The sequence below is a fragment of the Mastigoproctus giganteus genome, chromosome 9, assembly GCF_048544385.1.
Source record: "Mastigoproctus giganteus isolate SK-2022 chromosome 9, ASM4854438v1, whole genome shotgun sequence".
Classification (NCBI taxonomy): domain Eukaryota; kingdom Metazoa; phylum Arthropoda; class Arachnida; order Uropygi; family Thelyphonidae; genus Mastigoproctus; species Mastigoproctus giganteus.
The window spans coordinates 53,308,511-53,326,689 of NC_143583.1; the positions used below are offsets into that span (position 1 = coordinate 53,308,511).

The 18,179-nt window shown below is 38.8% G+C and overlaps 1 protein-coding gene across 1 annotated transcript in view; it reads right to left on the reverse strand.

The window, feature by feature from the left end:
- Cdc16 (cell division cycle protein 16) overlaps positions 1–18,179 on the reverse strand; it is a 149,434-nt gene that overhangs the window by 100,904 nt on the left and 30,351 nt on the right. The window lies entirely within an intron of this gene.

Below are 18,179 nucleotides of genomic sequence, written 5' to 3' on the forward strand. Positions count from 1 at the left end.
TAATGCTAGTAAATAAATTTGATGAATTTGAAGTGCTGATGAAGGCAGATATTGTTGGGATATCAGAGACATGGTTTCACACAGATATAAGCAGTGTAGAATTGGAATTTGGGGAGTACAATGTGTACAGAAAGGATAGACAGGATAGGAAGGGAGGAGGGGGTTATGCTGCTAGTTAAGAAACACAAAATCTAAGGAAGTGCATCCAGTTGATATGGGTGGACAGTGCAACGTTGAGTCAGTTTGGTGTGACATAAGTACATGGAAAGGGAAAATGAGAGGAGGAGTGTGTTATAAGCCTAATGACTCTGATGAGTACAACGAACAATTGTGCAGAGAAATAGTGGGCCAGTAAATCTGAATGTCTTGTAACGGGGGATTTTAACTTTCCAGATATTGACTGGAACTTGTGGATTGGTCACTCGCACACTAGCAAGTAGCAAGACTTTTGCAGTTTTTTTACTGGAGGATTGTTTTCTACAGCAACATGTTCAAGGGGCAACCAGAGGGAGTAATATTCTTGATCAGCAGTGATTATTCATGCATTACGAATTTGCAGATAAAGGAACCACTAGGTGACAGGTGATCACAGTGTACTGGTGTGCAATTTACTTAAAGATGTAACTACCATCAAGGGTAAAGGGAACGGTTTTTGTTTTCGTAAAGGTGACTACAGTGGTCTCAGACAGTTTTTAAATTCTACAGTGGGATCAACTGATGATGTTGAAAACAGCGAACTCGAAATGGGAATCCTTCAAGGAATTAATCTTGTAAGCTAGTAGGTTTTTCATACCGACTAAGGAATACTCTTCAAGATTTAGACTTAAATGGGTGGAAAAATGTGGGGGATGCATATAAATCCCAAAAAAACTTATTGACTTGGTGGAGTTCAACTAAACCCAGTACTGGAGGAAAGGGACTTGGGTGTTACGATACAGTCAGACATGAAATTCTCTGAGCATTGTAAACAGGTTGCAAGGAAGGCCCATGGTGTCCTATTGATGATCTATCGAACTTTTGCAAGTAGAGATAGGGACGTGATAATCCCATTATATAAGGTTTATGTTAGACCACACTTGGAATACTGTGTTCAAGTATGGAGACCGCACCTAAAGAAAGACATCGAGCTTCTTGAAAGGGTGCAAAGAAGGGTAACTCGCCTGGTGAGATCGGCAAAAGGGCATCCTTATGAAGAAAGACTTCGAATATGTGGGTTGCAGAGTTTGGAAACTAGACACCTTAGAGAAGATTTGATTGAGGTGTTTAAGGCTCTGAGAGGCATCAATAAAATGAATGAGGACAAAATTTTCAAGATTATAAACGATGCTAGAACTAGGGGACATAAATTCAAGTTACGGGGGGAAATGTTTAGATTGGACTGCAGGAAGTTTTATTTTAGCCAGCGAGTTATAAATTACTGGAATAAGTTGCCTTCATGGGTGGTAGAGGCCGACAGTTTGGGGAAATTAAAGGTCATCTGGATAGTACTTTCGGGTAAGGGAAGCGCATAGGATGATAGGTTTAATTTCCTTTTTTTTCCTTTTTTCTTTTTTTATGAATTATTATTATTTAGTTATTTATTTTATTTTATTTATTTTTTGTTTTTATCATTGTTTTGTTCGGATTTTTTTTTTTGGCTGGTGCAGCATAAGCCATAGGCTTTCTTGCACCATGCGGCCGTTACTAATACTAATACTAAATTATCAGCTGACACAGAAGCCTATGGCAGATATAAGCTACTCTGTAATCAAGTCACAAGGGATATTAGGCAAGCGAAGGCTGATTACGAGAAATCCTTGGTAAAGGATGCAAAGAAAAAAAGCAAAGATGTCTTTACTTATGTAAACTCTAGAAGGAAGGGGATGAATCCCATTGGTCCACTTGATGTTGGTAGTTCGACTGTTGATGACCCTGCTCAGATAGCTGACAAACTGAATGAGTATTTTGTTTCTATATTCACGTATGAAAAATTCTGTAAGGAAGAGGAGTTTAGAAGTTTACTAAACTCTAACAGGGAGCTAAATGAATTTGTAATAACAGAGAGCAAAGTGGAGGAGAATTGTTGAAATTAAACACACAAAAGGCACCTGGAATAGATGGAATCTAATAAGTTATATTTAAGGAGGCAGCAAGGGAAGTTAGCCATAATTAACCAAGGGGCTCACATCTGGTGAGTATGGGCTTGGCACACCCAGGGTCCTGAGCTGGATACCATCATTCTTCTCTTGGTGGTTCCCTTCTGCTTCTGACTCTCTCTCTCTCTTGGGGTAACTGAGAATTTTTTTTTTTTTTTTTTTGGCTGGTGCTGCAAAAGCGTCAGGCTTCCTTGCACCATATGGCTAATGATGAATTACGAGAGCATCCTTAGATTCAGGGGAGGTCCCCATGGACTGGATATGTGCAAATGTATCCCCAATTCACAAAGAGGGCTAAAAGGGTGACACAAATAATTATAGACCCGTTAGTTTAACTTCTGTTCCAGGGAAAATAATAGCGTCACTGGTTAAAGAAGTGATGCAGGATCACATAGACAAAAGTGCAGTAATAGTTCAGACACAGCATGGGTTTGTTTGTTAAGTCTTGTCTGACCAGTTTGATTGGATATTACAATGTGGTCACAAAGGAACTGTATGCAAAAAATAATTTTGATATTATATACTTGGATTTCATGAAAGCTTTTGATACTGTTGGACATGGAAGACTGCTGTACAAATTGGAGCAGTATGGCATTAAGGGCAAGTTACTGCAATGGAAAAAGGGATGACTATATTAAAGTCTATATTAAAGGGTTGTCTCTATATAATCTCTATATTAAAGGGTTGACAGGAATTGGCTTTTCATGCCATCAGCAAAAACCACACTTTTTTATTTAACGAGTCCAAAATATTTAGTATACAGTGTAGCTACACTAAATTATTAATCACAAAAACTCTGGAAATCAAAATGCAAGTAAATTCTATTAATGTACGTCATCCATATCTCACCATATTCGTGGGCATTTTCGCACAGGCACCAAGATACCCAATAATCTCTATATTAAAGTCTCACTCATTTAACCCGCATTAATCCTATCCTATGACCAAGACATATCATCGAAAAGCCCCAGTCTGCTTTATGAAGGAAGTTATTCAAATTTGTTTCTAAATTATTTTAACCAATTTATTTTTTAACCTATTACTTTCCACAACCCTTTTATTGATCTTATTAGACATAATGCCTCTGTCATCCAGGGGTTTCATGTGTTGGCGGTCAGGTTGGGGGATTTTAGCTATCGATCACAGACCTGTCTAGCCATTCATGTGTCTTTGGAGGAGAGATGTCATTAAATAATTTTATATTCGATTGAATTTAGGAGTTCAGCATGCTGAAGCATTCTACAAAAGAGCATTGAAGTAAAGTCTCTTATTTTTTTATTTATAAAAATAGTGTAATGAAGTGATAAGAAATTAGCATTAGCAGAGGCATATCATGCAAGAAAGCAAGCCTAAAAAAAAAAAAAAAACACTTCCACTTCACCCCTCCCCTTTCGTTCGAAATACCTGTCCAGCTGAGTCTTAAATTTATTTTGGCTATCAACTTCCACAACAAGGGATGGAAGTCTGTTCCATCAACCAACTACATGCTGGCTAAAGGCAAATTTCTGCACATCTATCCTACATCTGTCTTTCCTCAATTTGAATTCATGCCCTCTCAGGTGATTATTCTGAGCAAGAGGAACAATCCCATCGGCATTAAGCATGCTCAAACCATTCAAGGCTTTATACACCTCTATCAGATCACCTCGCTGGTGCCTACTCTCCAGACACTGTAATTTGCAAAAATTCAGCTTTCTTCGTAAGAGCACCCCTTTGTTCCATTCACTAATCTTGTTGCCCTTCTCTGTACTCGTTCCAGCAGCTCTATATCCTTCTTGAAATGAGGCCTCCAGACCTGTATACAGTACTCAAGGTGTGGCCTGACCATTGCCTTATACAAGGGAATAATCACCTCCTTATCCCTGCTGGAAAAATTCCTGTATATCATTGACAATACTCCATGAGCTACTCTTGCAGCCCGTCTGCACTGCTCAGAGAACTTCATATCTGTCTGCACAACCACCCCCAAGTCCCTTTCATTCTCTACCACTGTCAGTGTAGTACCACAGAGTTGATACATTGCTCTGGGGTTGCTGTTTCCCATGTGTAGTACTTTACATTTGTCAATGTTAAACTTCATTTGCCACCTCTCAGCCCATCTGCTCAACCTTTCCAGATCCTGTTGCAGCAGCATAGTGTCAGTAGTGTCCTTGACAACCCTGCCAACCTTTGTATCGTCTGCAAACTTGGACATTAAGCTTGATATACCATCATCAATATCATTTATAAATACAGAAAACAATAATGGACCCAACACTGAGCCCCGAGGGACTCCACTAAAACATTAGTCCACGATGAGCAGTGTCCATTGATTACCACTCTCTGTCTTCTCCCCCTCAACCACCCCTTTATCCATAGCAGCAATTTGCCTCCAATGTCACACTGCTCCAATTTGTGTAGCAGTCTTCCATGTGCAACAGTATCAAAAGCCTTTCTAAGATCCAAGTATATAACATCAAAGCTATTCCCTGCATCCAGTTCTTTTGTGACTGCATCATAGTATCCAATCAAATTGGTCAGGCAAGACTTCCCCTTAACAAAACCATGCTGTGTCCGAGCTATAACTGAAGTCTTGTCTAAATGATCCTGCAGTGCTTCTTTAACAAGTGCCTCCATTAATTTTCCTGGAACAGAAGTTAAGATCACAGGTCTATAATTACTTGTGTCAGCCTTTGATCCTCCTTTGTGAATTGTGGTCACATTTGCACATTTCCAGTCTATGGGTACCTCCCCTGAGTCCAAGGAAGCTCTCATAATTATGGCTGAGGGTTTGCTTACTTCCTTTGCTACCTCCTTTAATATAACTGGATAAATCTCATCCACCCCGGGTGCCTTTCTTGTGTTTATCTTCAACAATTTCTCCTCCACTTTACTCCCAGTTATTTCAAGATTCTATAGCTTACTGCTAGAGTTGAATACACCTCTGGCATTACCCTCGCTGAATAACTCCTCATGTGTGAATGTCGATGCAAAATATTCATTTAGTTTGTTAGCTACCTGAGCAGGATCATCAACAGTTGATCCATCAATATCAAGTGGACCAATCTGATATCAACTGGATGCACTTCTTTTGATTTTATGTTTTTCTTAATTAACAGCATAACACCTCCTCCCTTTCTATCCTGTCTATCCTTTCTGTACCATTGTACTCCCCAAATTCCAGTTCTGCATTCCTTATACCTGTGTGACACCACGTCTCTGCTATCCCAACAATATCCGCCTTTGATGTCTTGACCAACACTTCAAATTCATCAAATTTATTTACTATACTTCTAGCATTGGTATACATGCAAGCATACATGCTCCTACTCCTATTCTTAGTTACCCTGACACATCCCATATACCCACCTATTTCAGGATGACTGCCATCCGTCCCAGAAACCCCCAACACCCCACGCTCCAGGTCGCTACTTATTCTAATAGAAGTTGCGCAAGAATCACCTTCACCTCTGCCTACGGCTTCTGTTAAACTATTAGTCCTTGTATCCCCCCAAGCTATCAGTTTTCCGACCCACCTAACACTGCCTTGATAGCATCAGCAAATATTCTTACACCCTTTCTATTTAAGTGTATCCCATCCCTATAGAAGCAGTCTCTCCTGTTAACAAGTACTGTTCAGGCTGAAAAAAATTCTACCCCTTGAGCCTTGCACATTCTTTCCAGGGCCGAATTGATCGACAAGGCTCTCATCATATACTCCCTTCTATCGTGTCTGGGCAGAATTGCAAACACTTTCAAATTCAACCCTAATTCTCGGCTTTTGTTCAACAGTGACCTGTACTTGTTAAGTAATTCTGTCGGTCTCCTACTCCTAATATCATTAGTGCCAAAGAGGATAACAACACTTGGTGAATGTTCAAAGATTAGTGTCATTCAAGTTTTTAAATAATAAAAACAAAAATTGCCTGTGAAACATCTGTGAATGTAAATGTAAGGTGATGCAGTGAGGTGCTCGACATCCGGAGAAAATTGTCAGATGTAACTGTCATCAAACAATGGAACAATTAACTTCTGCATTTAAATGGGTATATATAGTATGTGTACTATGTGAAGAACCTTATAAAGATGCACTATGATGGACACCACGCTTCCCTCTAAGCTGTGGCGTGCGCAGCTGTGCACTGATTTCTATGAAGTTGCACAGGTTTAAATTTCCGCGCACACAGCCGACATACTAGATGGCAACAGGAGTATTAGTGGAAGAATGGATATAGGAATGGGGGGAATAGCTCATGCCATAAGATTCACTATTGGGAGGGAGTATATGATGAGAGCCTTGTCGATCAATTCGGCCCTGGAAAGATTGTGCAAGGCTCAAGGGGTAGAATTTTTTTCAGCCTGGACTGTACTTGTTAACAGGAGAGATTGCTTCTACAGGGATGGGATACACTTAAATAGAAAGGGTGCAAGAATATTTGCTGATGCTATCGAGGCAGTGTTAGGTGGGTCGGAAAACTGCTAGCATGGGGGAGACAAAGACCAATAGATTGACAGTAGCCACTGGCAGAGGTGAAAGAGATCCTTGCACTGCTTCTATTAGAATGAGCAGAAGCCTGAAAAACAAGATGCATGGTATTTCAGAGACTGCTGGGAGCCATTGCGGTACAAGTAAACACATGGGTTGTGTTAGGGTAGCTAAGAATAGAAACAGGTGCAGGTATACTTGCGTGTACACCAATGCTAGGAGTTTAGTAAATAAATTTGATGAATTTGAGGTATTGCTCAAAACATCAAAGGCAGATATTGTTGAGATATCAGAGACGTGGTGTCACACAGATATAAGGGATGCAGAACTGCAATTTGGGGAGTACAACGTCTACAGAAAGGATAGACAGGATAGGAAGGGGGGAGGGGTTATGCTATTAGTTAAGAAACATATAAAAACCAAGGAAGTGAAGCCAGTCGACATCGCTGGACAGTGCAGTGTTGAGTCAGTTTGGTGTGACATAAGCATTGGGAGATCAAAATTGAGAGTAGGAGTGTGCTATAGAGCTAATGACTCTGATGAGTATAATAAGGAACTGTACAGGGAAATAGAGTCGGCCAGAAAATCAGAGAGACTTATAATGGGAGATTTTAATTTCCCAGGTATTGACTGGAATTTGGGGGCTGGTCACTCACACACTAGCAGGGCTTTTGTGGATTTATTGGATGATTGTTTTCTACATCAGCATGTTCGGGAGGCAACTAGAGGGAGTAATACTCTTGATTTGATTATCAGCAGTGATTCTTCATGCATTAAGAATCTGCAGATAAATGAACCACTAGGTGGCAGTGATCACAGTGTGCTGAAGTGGGATTTACTCAAAGAGGTAACTACCATTAGGGGTAAAGGGAAGGGTTATTGCTTCCGTAAAGGCGACTACGATGGACTGAGACAGTATTTAAATTCTATACAGTGGGACCAACTGATGATGTTACCAACAGCAAATTCAAAATGGGAAGCATTCAAAGAACGTATCTTGGAAGCTACTAGGCTTTACATACCAACTAAGAAATATTGTTCAAGGTTTAGGCCAAAATGGATGTCAGATGAACTAATGAGGCATATGGCAGAGAAGAAAAATGCATGGGATACTTACAAATTAACACATGACACAGAAGCCTATGATAGATACAAGTTGATATGCAACCAAGTTACAAAGGAGGTTAGGCAGGCGAAGGCAGATTACGAGAAATCCTTGGCAAGGGATGCAAAGAAAAACAGCAAAGAGTTCTTTACTTATGTAAACTCTAGAAGGAAGGGGAAGAATCAGATTGGTCCACTTGATATTGATGGGTCAACTGTTGATGATCCTGCTCAGGTAGCTAACAAACTAAATGAATATTTTGCATCGACATTCATACATGAGGAGTTATTCAGCAAGGGGAATGCCAGAGGTGTATTCAACTCCAGCAGTAAGCTACAGAATCTTGAAATAACTGGGAGTAAAGTGGAGGAGAAACTGTTGAAGATAAACACAAGAAAGGCACCCGGGGTGGATGGGATCTATCCAGTTATATTAAAGGAGGCAGCAAAGGAAGTAAGCATACCCTTAACCATAATTATGAGAGCTTCCTTGGACTCAGGGGAGGTACCCATAGACTGGAAATGTGCAAATGTGACCCCAATTCACAAAGGAGGATCAAAGGCTGACACAAGTAACTATAGACCTGTGAGCTTAACTTCTGTTCCAGGAAAATTAATGGAGGCACTGGTTAAAGAAGCACTGCAGGATCATTTAGACAAGACTTCAGTTATAGCTCAGACACAGCATGGTTTTGTTAAGGGGAAGTCTAGCCTGACCAACTTGATTGGATACTATGATGCAGTCACAAAAGAACTGGATGCAGGGAATAACTTTGATATTATATACTTGGATCTTAGAAAGGCTTTTGATACTGTTGCACATGGAAGACTGCTACACAAATTGGAGCAGTGTGACATTGGAGGCAAATTGCTGCTATGGATAAAGGGGTGGTTGGGTGGGAGAAGACAGAGAGTGGTAATCAATGGACACTGCTCATCGTGGACTAATGTTATTAGTGGAGTCCCTCAGGGCTCAGTGTTGGGTCCATTATTGTTTTCTGTATTTATAAATGATATTGATGATGGTATATCAAGCTTAATGTCCAAGTTTGCAGATGATACAAAGGTTGGCAGGGTTGTCAAGGACACTACTGACACTACACTGCTGCAACAGGATCTGGAAAGGTTGAGCAGATGGGCTGAGAGGTGGCAAATGAAGTTTAACATTGACAAATGTAAAGTACTACACATGGGAAACAGCAACCCCAGAGCAACGTATCAACTCTGTGGTACTACACTGACAGTGGTAGAGAATGAAAGGGACTTGGGGGTGATTGTGCAGGCAGACATGAAGTTCTCTGAGCAGTGCAGACGGGCTGCAAGAGTAGCTCATGGAGTATTGTCAATGATATACAGGAATTTTTCCAGCAGGGATAAGGAGGTGATTATTCCATTGTAGAAGGCAATGGTCAGGCCACACCTAGAGTACTGTATACAGGTCTGGAGGCCTCATTTCAGGAAGGATGTAGAGCTGCTGGAACGAGTACAGAGAAGGGCAACAAGATTAGTGAATGGAACAAAGGGGTGCTCTTACGAAGAAAGGCTTAAGTTTTGCAAATTACAGTGTCTGGAGACTAGGCACCAGCGAGGTGATCTGATAGAGGTGTATAAAGCCTTGAATGGTTTAAGCATGCTCAATGCTGATGGGATTCTTCCTCTAGCTCAGAAAAATCACCTGAGAGGGCATAAATTCAAATTGAGGAAAGACAGATGTAGGATAGACGTGCGGAAATTTGCCTTTAGCCAGCGGGTGGTTGGTTGGTGGAACAGACTGCCATCCCTTGTGGTGGAGGTTGATAGCCTAAAAAAGTTTAAGGCTCAGCTGGACAGGTATTTTGAACGAACAGAGGGGTGAAGTGGAAGTGGGTTTTTTTTTTTTTTTTTTTTTTTTTTTTGGCTGATGCTGCATAAGCTTGCTTTCTTGCATCAAATGCCTCTACTAATGCTAATGCTAATGCTAAAGGAAAGGGTTATTGCTTTCGTAAAGGCGACTACGATGGACTGAGACAGTATTTAAATTCTATACAGTGGGACCAACTGATGATGTTACCAACAGCAAATTCAAAATGGGAAGCATTCAAAGAACTTATCTTGGAAGCTACTAGGCTTTACATACCAACTAAGAAATATTGTTCAAGGTTTAGGCCGAAATGGATGTCAGATGAACTAATGAGGCATATGGCAGAGAAGAAAAATGCATGGGATACTTACAAATTAACATATGACACAGAAGCCTATGATAGATACAAGTTGATATGCAACCAAGTTACAAAGGAGGTTAGGCAGGCGAAGGCAGATTACAAGAATTCCTTGGCAAGGGATGCAAAGAAAAACAGCAAAGAGTTCTTTACTTATGTAAACTCTAGAAGGAAGGGTATGAATCAGATTGGTCTACTTGATATTGATCGGTCAACTGTTGATGATCCTGCTCAGGTAGCTAACAAACTAAATGAATATTTTGCATCGACATTCACACATGATTCAGGGTATGTCTGCCAGGGGCAAAGGTTGATGACGTTGTAGAGCGGATATCATCTTTCAAGGGCACAAAAGGTGATATAGTTGTACACGTTGGCACTAATGATATTAAGAGTAGGAGACCAGCGGAATTACTCAACAAGTACAGGTCACTATTGAAAAAAAGCCGTGAAATAGGGTTGAATTTGAAAGTGTCTGCAATTCTGCCCAGACACGATAGGAGGGAGTACATGATGAGAGCCTTGTCGATCAATTCGGCCCTGGAAAGATTGTGCAAGGCTCAAGGGATAGAATTTTTTTCAGCCTGGACTGTACTTGTTAACAGGAGAGATTGCTTCTACAGGGATGGGATACACTTAAATAGAAAGGGTGCAAGAATATTTGCTGATGCTATCGAGGCAGTGTTAGGTGGGTCGGAAAACTGCTAGTTTGGGGGGATATAAAGACTAATAGTTTAACAGTAACCGCAGGCAGAGGTGAAGGTGATTCTTGCACAACTTCTATTAGAATAAGAAGCGACCTGGAGCGAGGGGTGTTGGGGGTTTCAGGGACGGATGGCAGTCATCATGGAATAGTTGGGTATATGGGATGTGTTAGGGTAACAAGGAATAGGCATAGGAGCATGTATACCAATGCTAGAAGTATAGTAAATAAATTTGATGAATTTGAAGTGTTGGTCAAGACATCAAAGGCGGATATTGTTGGGATAGCAGAGACGTGGTATCACAAAGATATAAGGAATGCAGAACTGGAATTTGGGGAGTACAATGTGTACAGAAAGGATAGACAGGACAGAAAGGGAGGGGGTGTTATGCTGTTAATTAAGAAAAACATAAAATCAAAGGAAGTGCACCCAGTTAATATAGATGAACAGTGCTCTGTTGAGTCAGTTTGGTGTGGGATAAGCACTGCGAAAGGAAAAATAAGAGTAGGAGTGTGTTATAGGCCTAATGACTTGAATGAGTACAATGAACAATTGTACAGAGAAATAGAGTGGGCCAGTAAATCAGAATGTCTTACAATGGGGGATTTTAACTTCCCAGATATTGACTGGAACTTGTGGGTTGGGCACTCACACACTAGTCAGACTTTTGTGGATTTATTGGATGATTGTTTTCTGCAGCAGCATGTTCGAGAGGCAACCAGAGAAAGTAACACTCTTGATCTGGTTATCAGCAGTGATCATTCGTGTATTAAGAATTTGCAGATAAAGGAACCATTAGGTGGCAGTGATCACAGTGTGCTGAAGTGGGATTTACTCAAAGAGGTAACTACCGTCAGGGGTAAAGGAAAGGGTTTTTGCTTCCGTAAAGGGGAGTACAGTGGTCTCAGACAGTTTTTAAGTTCTGTACAGTGGGATCAACTGACGATGTTACAAACAGTAAATTCTAAGTGGGAAGCATTCAAAGAATTAATCGTGGAAGCTACTAGACTTTATATACCGATTAAGAAATATCGTTTAAGGTTTAGGCCTAAATGGTTATCAAATGAACTAATGAGACTCGTGACAGAGAAGAAAAATGCATGGGATGCATATAAATTATCAGGTGACGCAGAAGCCTGTGGCAGATATAAGCTAGTCTGTAATCAGGTCACAAAGGAGGTTCGGCAGGCGAAGGCGGATTACGAGAAATCTTTGGCAAAAGATGCTAAGAAAAACAGCAAGGATTTCTTTATTTATATAAACTCTAAAAGGAAGGGGATGAATATGATTGGTCCACTTGACATCGATGGTTCGACTGTTGATGATCCTGCTCAGATAGTAAACAAACTGAATGAGTATTTTGCATCTACATTCACACGTGAGGAATTATTACAATTTGAAAATGGAAGGTTATCAAATTGTAGCAGTGTGCTTAATGATTTTGTAATAACTGAGAGCAAAGTGGAGGAGAAATTGTTGAAGTTAAACACAAGAAAGGCACCTGGGGTGGACGGGATCTATCCAGTTATTTTAAAGGAGGCGGCAAAGCAACTAAGCAAACCCTTAGCCATAATTATGAAAGCATCCTTGGACTCAGGGGAGGTTCCCACGGACTGGAGATGTGCAAATGTGTCCCCAATTCACAAAGGTGGATCGACGGGTGACACGAGTAATTACAGACCAGTTAGTTTAACTTCTGTTCCGGGTAAAATAATGGAGTCTCTGGTTAAAGATGCATTGCAGGATCATCTAGACAAGACTGCAGCAATAATTCAAACACAGCATGGGTTTGTTAAGGGAAAGTCTTGTCTGACAAATTTGATTGGTTATTATGATGTGGTCACAAAGGAACTGGATGCAAAAAATAATTTTGATATCATATACTTGGATTTCAGGAAAGCTTTCGACACTGTTGTGCATGGAAGACTACTGTACAAATTGGAGCAGAATGGTATTAAGGGTAAGTTCCTACAATGGATAAAAGGATGGTTAAGTGGGAGAAGACAGAGGGTGGTAATCAATGGGTGCTGCTCTTTGTGGACTAATGTTATTAGTGGAGTCCCACAGGGTTCGGTGTTGGGTCCACTGTTGTTTTGTGTATTTATCAATGATATTGATGAAGGTATATCAGGCTTAATGTCGAAGTTTGCAGATGACACAAAGGTTGGCAGGGTTGTTAATGACAGTAATGGCAGTGTGCTACTGCAACAGGATCTAGATAATTTGACAAGATGGGCGAAGAAGTGGCAACTGAAGTTCAACCTTGACAAATGCAAAGTACTGCATATGGGTAGAAGTACCAGAGAAACGTACCAACTGTGTGGCACTACACTTAAGGTGGTAGAAAATGAAAAAGACCTGGGAGTAATTGTGCAGTCAGATATGAAGTTTTCTGAGCAGTGCAGACAGGCTGCTAGGGCGGGTCATGGGGTTTTGTCAATGATATATAGGAATTTTGCTAGCAGGGAAAAAGAGGTGATTGTCCCTCTGTATAAGGCAATGGTCAGGCCACGCCTTGAGTACTGCGTACAGGTCTGGAGGCCTCATTTTAGGAAGGATGTAGATTTGCTTGAGCATGTACAGAGAAGAGCAACACGATTGGTGAGGGGAATGAAGGGATTCTATTACCAAGAGAGGCTTAAGTTCTGCAAATTGCAGTGGCTGGAGACTAGGCACCTGCGCGGTGATCTGATTGAGGTCTATAAGGCCTTGAATGGGTTGAGCACGCTGAATTCTGATGGGATCCTTCCACTTGTTCAGATTACCAACCTACGGGGACATAAGTTCAAATTAAGAAAGGACAGATGTAGAATAGATGTGCGGAAATTTGCCTTTAGCCAGCGGGTGGTTAATTGCTGGAACAAACTTCCATCTGTCGTTGTGGAAGTTGATAGGTTAAATAAATTTAAGGAGGAACTGGACAGGCATTTGGAGGGAATGGTGTGATTTTTTTTTTGGCTGATGCTGCATAAGCTCCTACACTTGCTTTCTTGCATCATGTGCCACTACTACTACTACTACTACTACAAGTAATTATAGACCTGTGAGCTTAACTTCTGTTCCAGGAAAATTAATGGAGGCACTGGTTAAAGAAGCACTGCAGGATCATTTAGACAAGACTTCAGTTATAGCACGGACACAGCATGGTTTTGTTAAGGGGAAGTCTTGCCTGACCAACTTGATTGGATACTATGATGCAGTCACAAAAGAACTGGATGCAGGGAATAACTTTGATATTATATACTTGGATCTTAGAAAGGCTTTTGATACTGTTGCACATGGAAGACTGCTACACAAATTGGAGCAGTGTGACATTGGAGGCAAATTGCTGCTATGGATAAAGGGGTGGTTGAGGGGGAGAAGACAGAGAGTGGTAATCAATGGACACTGCTCATCGTGGACTAATGTTATTAGTGGAGTCCCTCAAGGCTCAGTGTTGGGTCCATTATTGTTTTCTGTATTTATAAATGATATTGATGATGGTATATCAAGCTTAATGTCCAAGTTTGCAGACGATACAAAGGTTGGCAGGGTTGTCAAGGACACTACTGACACTATGCTGCTGCAACAGGATCTGGAAAGGTTGAGCAGATGGGCTGAGAGGTGGCAAATGAAGTTTAACATTGACAAATGTCAAGTACTACACATGGGAAACAGCAACCCCAGAGCAATGTATCAACTCTGTGGTACTACACTGACAGTGGTAGAGAACGAAAAAGACCTGGGGGTAATTGTGCAGGTGGGGATGAAGTTTTCTGAGCAGTACAGAAGGTCTGCAAGAGTAGCTCATGGTGTCTTGTCAATGATATACAGGAATTTTTCTAGCAAGGATAAGGTAATTATCCCCTTGTATAAGGCAATGGTCAGGCCACACCTTGAGTACTGTATACAGGTCTGGAGGCCTCATTTCAAGAAGGATGTACAGCTGCTGGAACGAGTACAGAGAAGGGCAACAAGATTAGTGAATGGAACAAAGGGGTGCTCTTACGAAGAAAGGCTTAAGTTTTGCAAATTACAGTGTCTGGAGACTAGGCACCAGCGAGGTGATCTGATAGAGGTGTATAAAGCCTTGAATAGTTTAAGCATGCTCAATGCTGATGGGATTCTTCCTCTAGCTCAGAAGAATCACCTGAGTGGGCATAAATTCAAATTGAGGAAAGACAGATATAGGATAGACGTGCGGAAATTTGCCTTTAGCCAGAGGGTGGTTGGTTGGTGGAACAGACTTCCATCCCTTGTGGTGGAGGTTGATAGCCTAAATAAGTTTAAGGCTCAGCTGGACAGGTATTTTGAACGAACAGAGGGGTGAAGTGGAAGTGGTTTTTTTTTTTTTTTTTGGCTGATGCTGCATAAGCTTGCTTTCTTGCATCAAATGCCTCTACTAATGCTAATGCTATTGCATGACATGTTCACACCTCTTTTATTTACAAATACATAGTGCACAGTGAAAAGTTATGTGTGTTGATTTTTATTTTTATGAAAAAAATTACATTACAAATATATAAAGGACTGTAGCAGTTGTAGTTTATATTGTATGTTTTTAAGGCGAGTTTATTGTTATAAAAATAATAAAATACTATATAATAGGGAAGGTCAGCATTTTTACATTCTGTCCACTCAACCACACACATACACAGTATGTGTGAGGGTAGAGTGTATAAGGAATGTATTGTGATCATGAAAATTTTCAAAAGTCAAATTTTTTACGTATTAATTTTTACTAATTAATACGTAAAAATATTTGGGTGGAACGTCGGCGGATCTACTGATCCAGATTTTTTTTAATGTATAATCAAAAACATTTAATATTACTTATTAAAGAAAGTAAACTATGAAAAATTAAACTTTTTTTTTAAATTTTTATAAACTATTTTAATAATGTGTTAAAAATTTGTGATTTTTCCTAATATTTTATAATAACTTCATTTACAAAATACAGACAATTAATAAAATTCTTTAATTTTAAAATTTTTCAGATAAAAAATGTCCAAAAGAAAAACTGAAGATGTAAATACTGTAAATAAAAAAAAAAAACTTGCAAAACATTTAAAGAGGATTGGCTTTAAAACAAATTTATGCTAAAATTCCATTATCAAACAAAAAAGCAAGGCCTAAAACTAGGAGATATTTTTCAATACAATGAAGAAAATGGCATCATCTTGTGTACTTTTTGTGCAGAAGCAAAAGTCACAGGAGAATGTAGTACAGGAAGAAAATGGGAAGAATGGAAACTAGATTATTTAAAACAACATCTAAGTCAGAAGATACATATAGACGCAGTTACCAAGTTACGTAATATGAAAAAAGGTGGAATTTTAAGTATTTTGACGGAAACTGTAGAAGTATGTAACATAAAAAAGGAAAGAAGTGAACGATTGAAATCAAATTTTGATATGGTTAAGGTTTTAATTAATGATGTGTATTAGTGATAAAAAGTAATGCATCAATAAACTCTGTATGAGACATTCATGAACACGTGAAAAAATTTATAGATACAGCAGACTCTCGATTAACCGGGATCCGATTAACTGGGAAGCGGATTAACCGGGACACTTCAAGACTCCAAATAAAAAAAAAAACACAACCAGAAATAAAAAAAAAAAAAAAATTCAAATAATAACTAGAATAGGTATAAACAGATGATATTTTGAAAGTTGTAAATAAACGACAAGCGGAATTATAAGTCATCATTGGGAGATTAGGGTACCTATTATCTTGAAATCCCCACTGTCTTTACACTTGCAGCTCAAAAAAAAAAAAGAGAGACCAAATGTTTTGTTTGTTTTAGTGCGTCCCGTCGATTGTTGTATTCCGTTGCAGTGCAAAAGGATAAATTTTGTTTCATTATTTATGTCAGGGATGTTGGAATTGTTTTCATATTAAAATTTTTTTTTTTGTTTAGAAATTGTGAAAATGATGAGTAAACACAAGAGTTGCGTTTTGAGTTAAACAAAAACTTGAAATTATTCAAGTTTGAAAACGATGTATCTGTTAAATCTCTAAGGAATCATTATAATATGAATGTATGAAAATGGTCAAACATTAACAAGTATCGTGCGGAATTCAGATTTGTCAATAATAATATAGTAGCAATATGTTTTAGTCATTCCCGAGTTATGTAAAACTCAACAAAGTAAGAAATCCTGGGACGTATGTCAGGGACTTTTGTATTTTTGGATTAACCGGGAAATCGATTATCCGGGATTTGTTTTTTACCATCTATCACGGAAAATCAAGAGTCTACTGTATACCTAAAATAGGAGAAGCAAAAATTATTCATTTGAATTTGTTGAATGTATAAATTCTGTTCTCATAAAAAAATATCATGAACGAAATAAGAGAATCTACTTTCCACACGTTAATTGTAGATGAAAGTACTGATATTTCATTACAAAAAGTATTAATTTTGTATTTTAAATTTCGAGTGAAAAATGAAACATATTACAAAACAGTATTTGGAGGTATTTTGAAGCTGTGACAATGTGTCCATTTTAGAAAATATAAAATTTTTTACGACGAATATAATCTTGATATTCAAAAGATAGTAATTTTCACGTCAGATGGAGCAAATGTTATGCTTGGAAGGAAAAATGGAGTAGCAGTAATTCTCAAAAAGGAAATATTACATCTATCTGACAACATTGTGTTGCACACCAAGAAGATTTAGGATTGGACAATGCATGGAAAAATGTATCTATTATGCAAGATATAGAGACATTGCTTAGAACTGTATACACAATGTTTAGCAGGTCTAGCATAAAAAAAGGAAAATTAGAAGGACTAGCCCAGCTTACAGAACACGATTTTTACCTTTTAGACCATTAAATTAAGTCAGATGGTTATCCAGACATTTTGCAGTTGATGCTTTAGTAAAAAATTATGAAATATTAATTGAATATTGCAATGAGCAGGTTAATGAATGTAATGATCTTATTAGTAAACACTGTTTACAAATTTTGACAAATTCACAATATCATGTGGCATTAATTGCGTTCAAATTAATGATTTAATTTGAACGCAATAGGAGAGCTTGCATCACTTTGCAAATATCTACAAAAAAGTTGTTTAAACATAATTGATGCACATCAATATGTTAAAGCTAAAATAACAAGTCAAGAAGCCAATATCTTGGAAAAAATATTTTCTGGAGTGAAAATATGAAAGAAGCATTATCAAAAATTCAAAGTGATGTTGACACTGCAGCTATAATTCGCTTTATCAAACGTGTGTGTAATCACTTAGATAACAGATTTCTTGATGATAAATTAAACGATTGCAAAGTATTTGATATTAATGCTATCACAAATGAAAGCAATAATTTTGACTTTGGGAAACTTAATGGGATACACCTTGCAAAAAAATATTCATGATTTATTACAAATAACGAAAGTGATGTTATTTCTAAAATATCAGAAGAATATTCGGAATTAAAATTTATAATTGCGAAAAAACTAAAACTGGAACATTTCAAGTATCAAGTGCAGGCTGCAAGCGAGGATTTAGCACTATGAATTCTAAAACAAAAAAATCGAAATAGAATACACGAAGATCATTTAAGTGACCTTATGAGAAT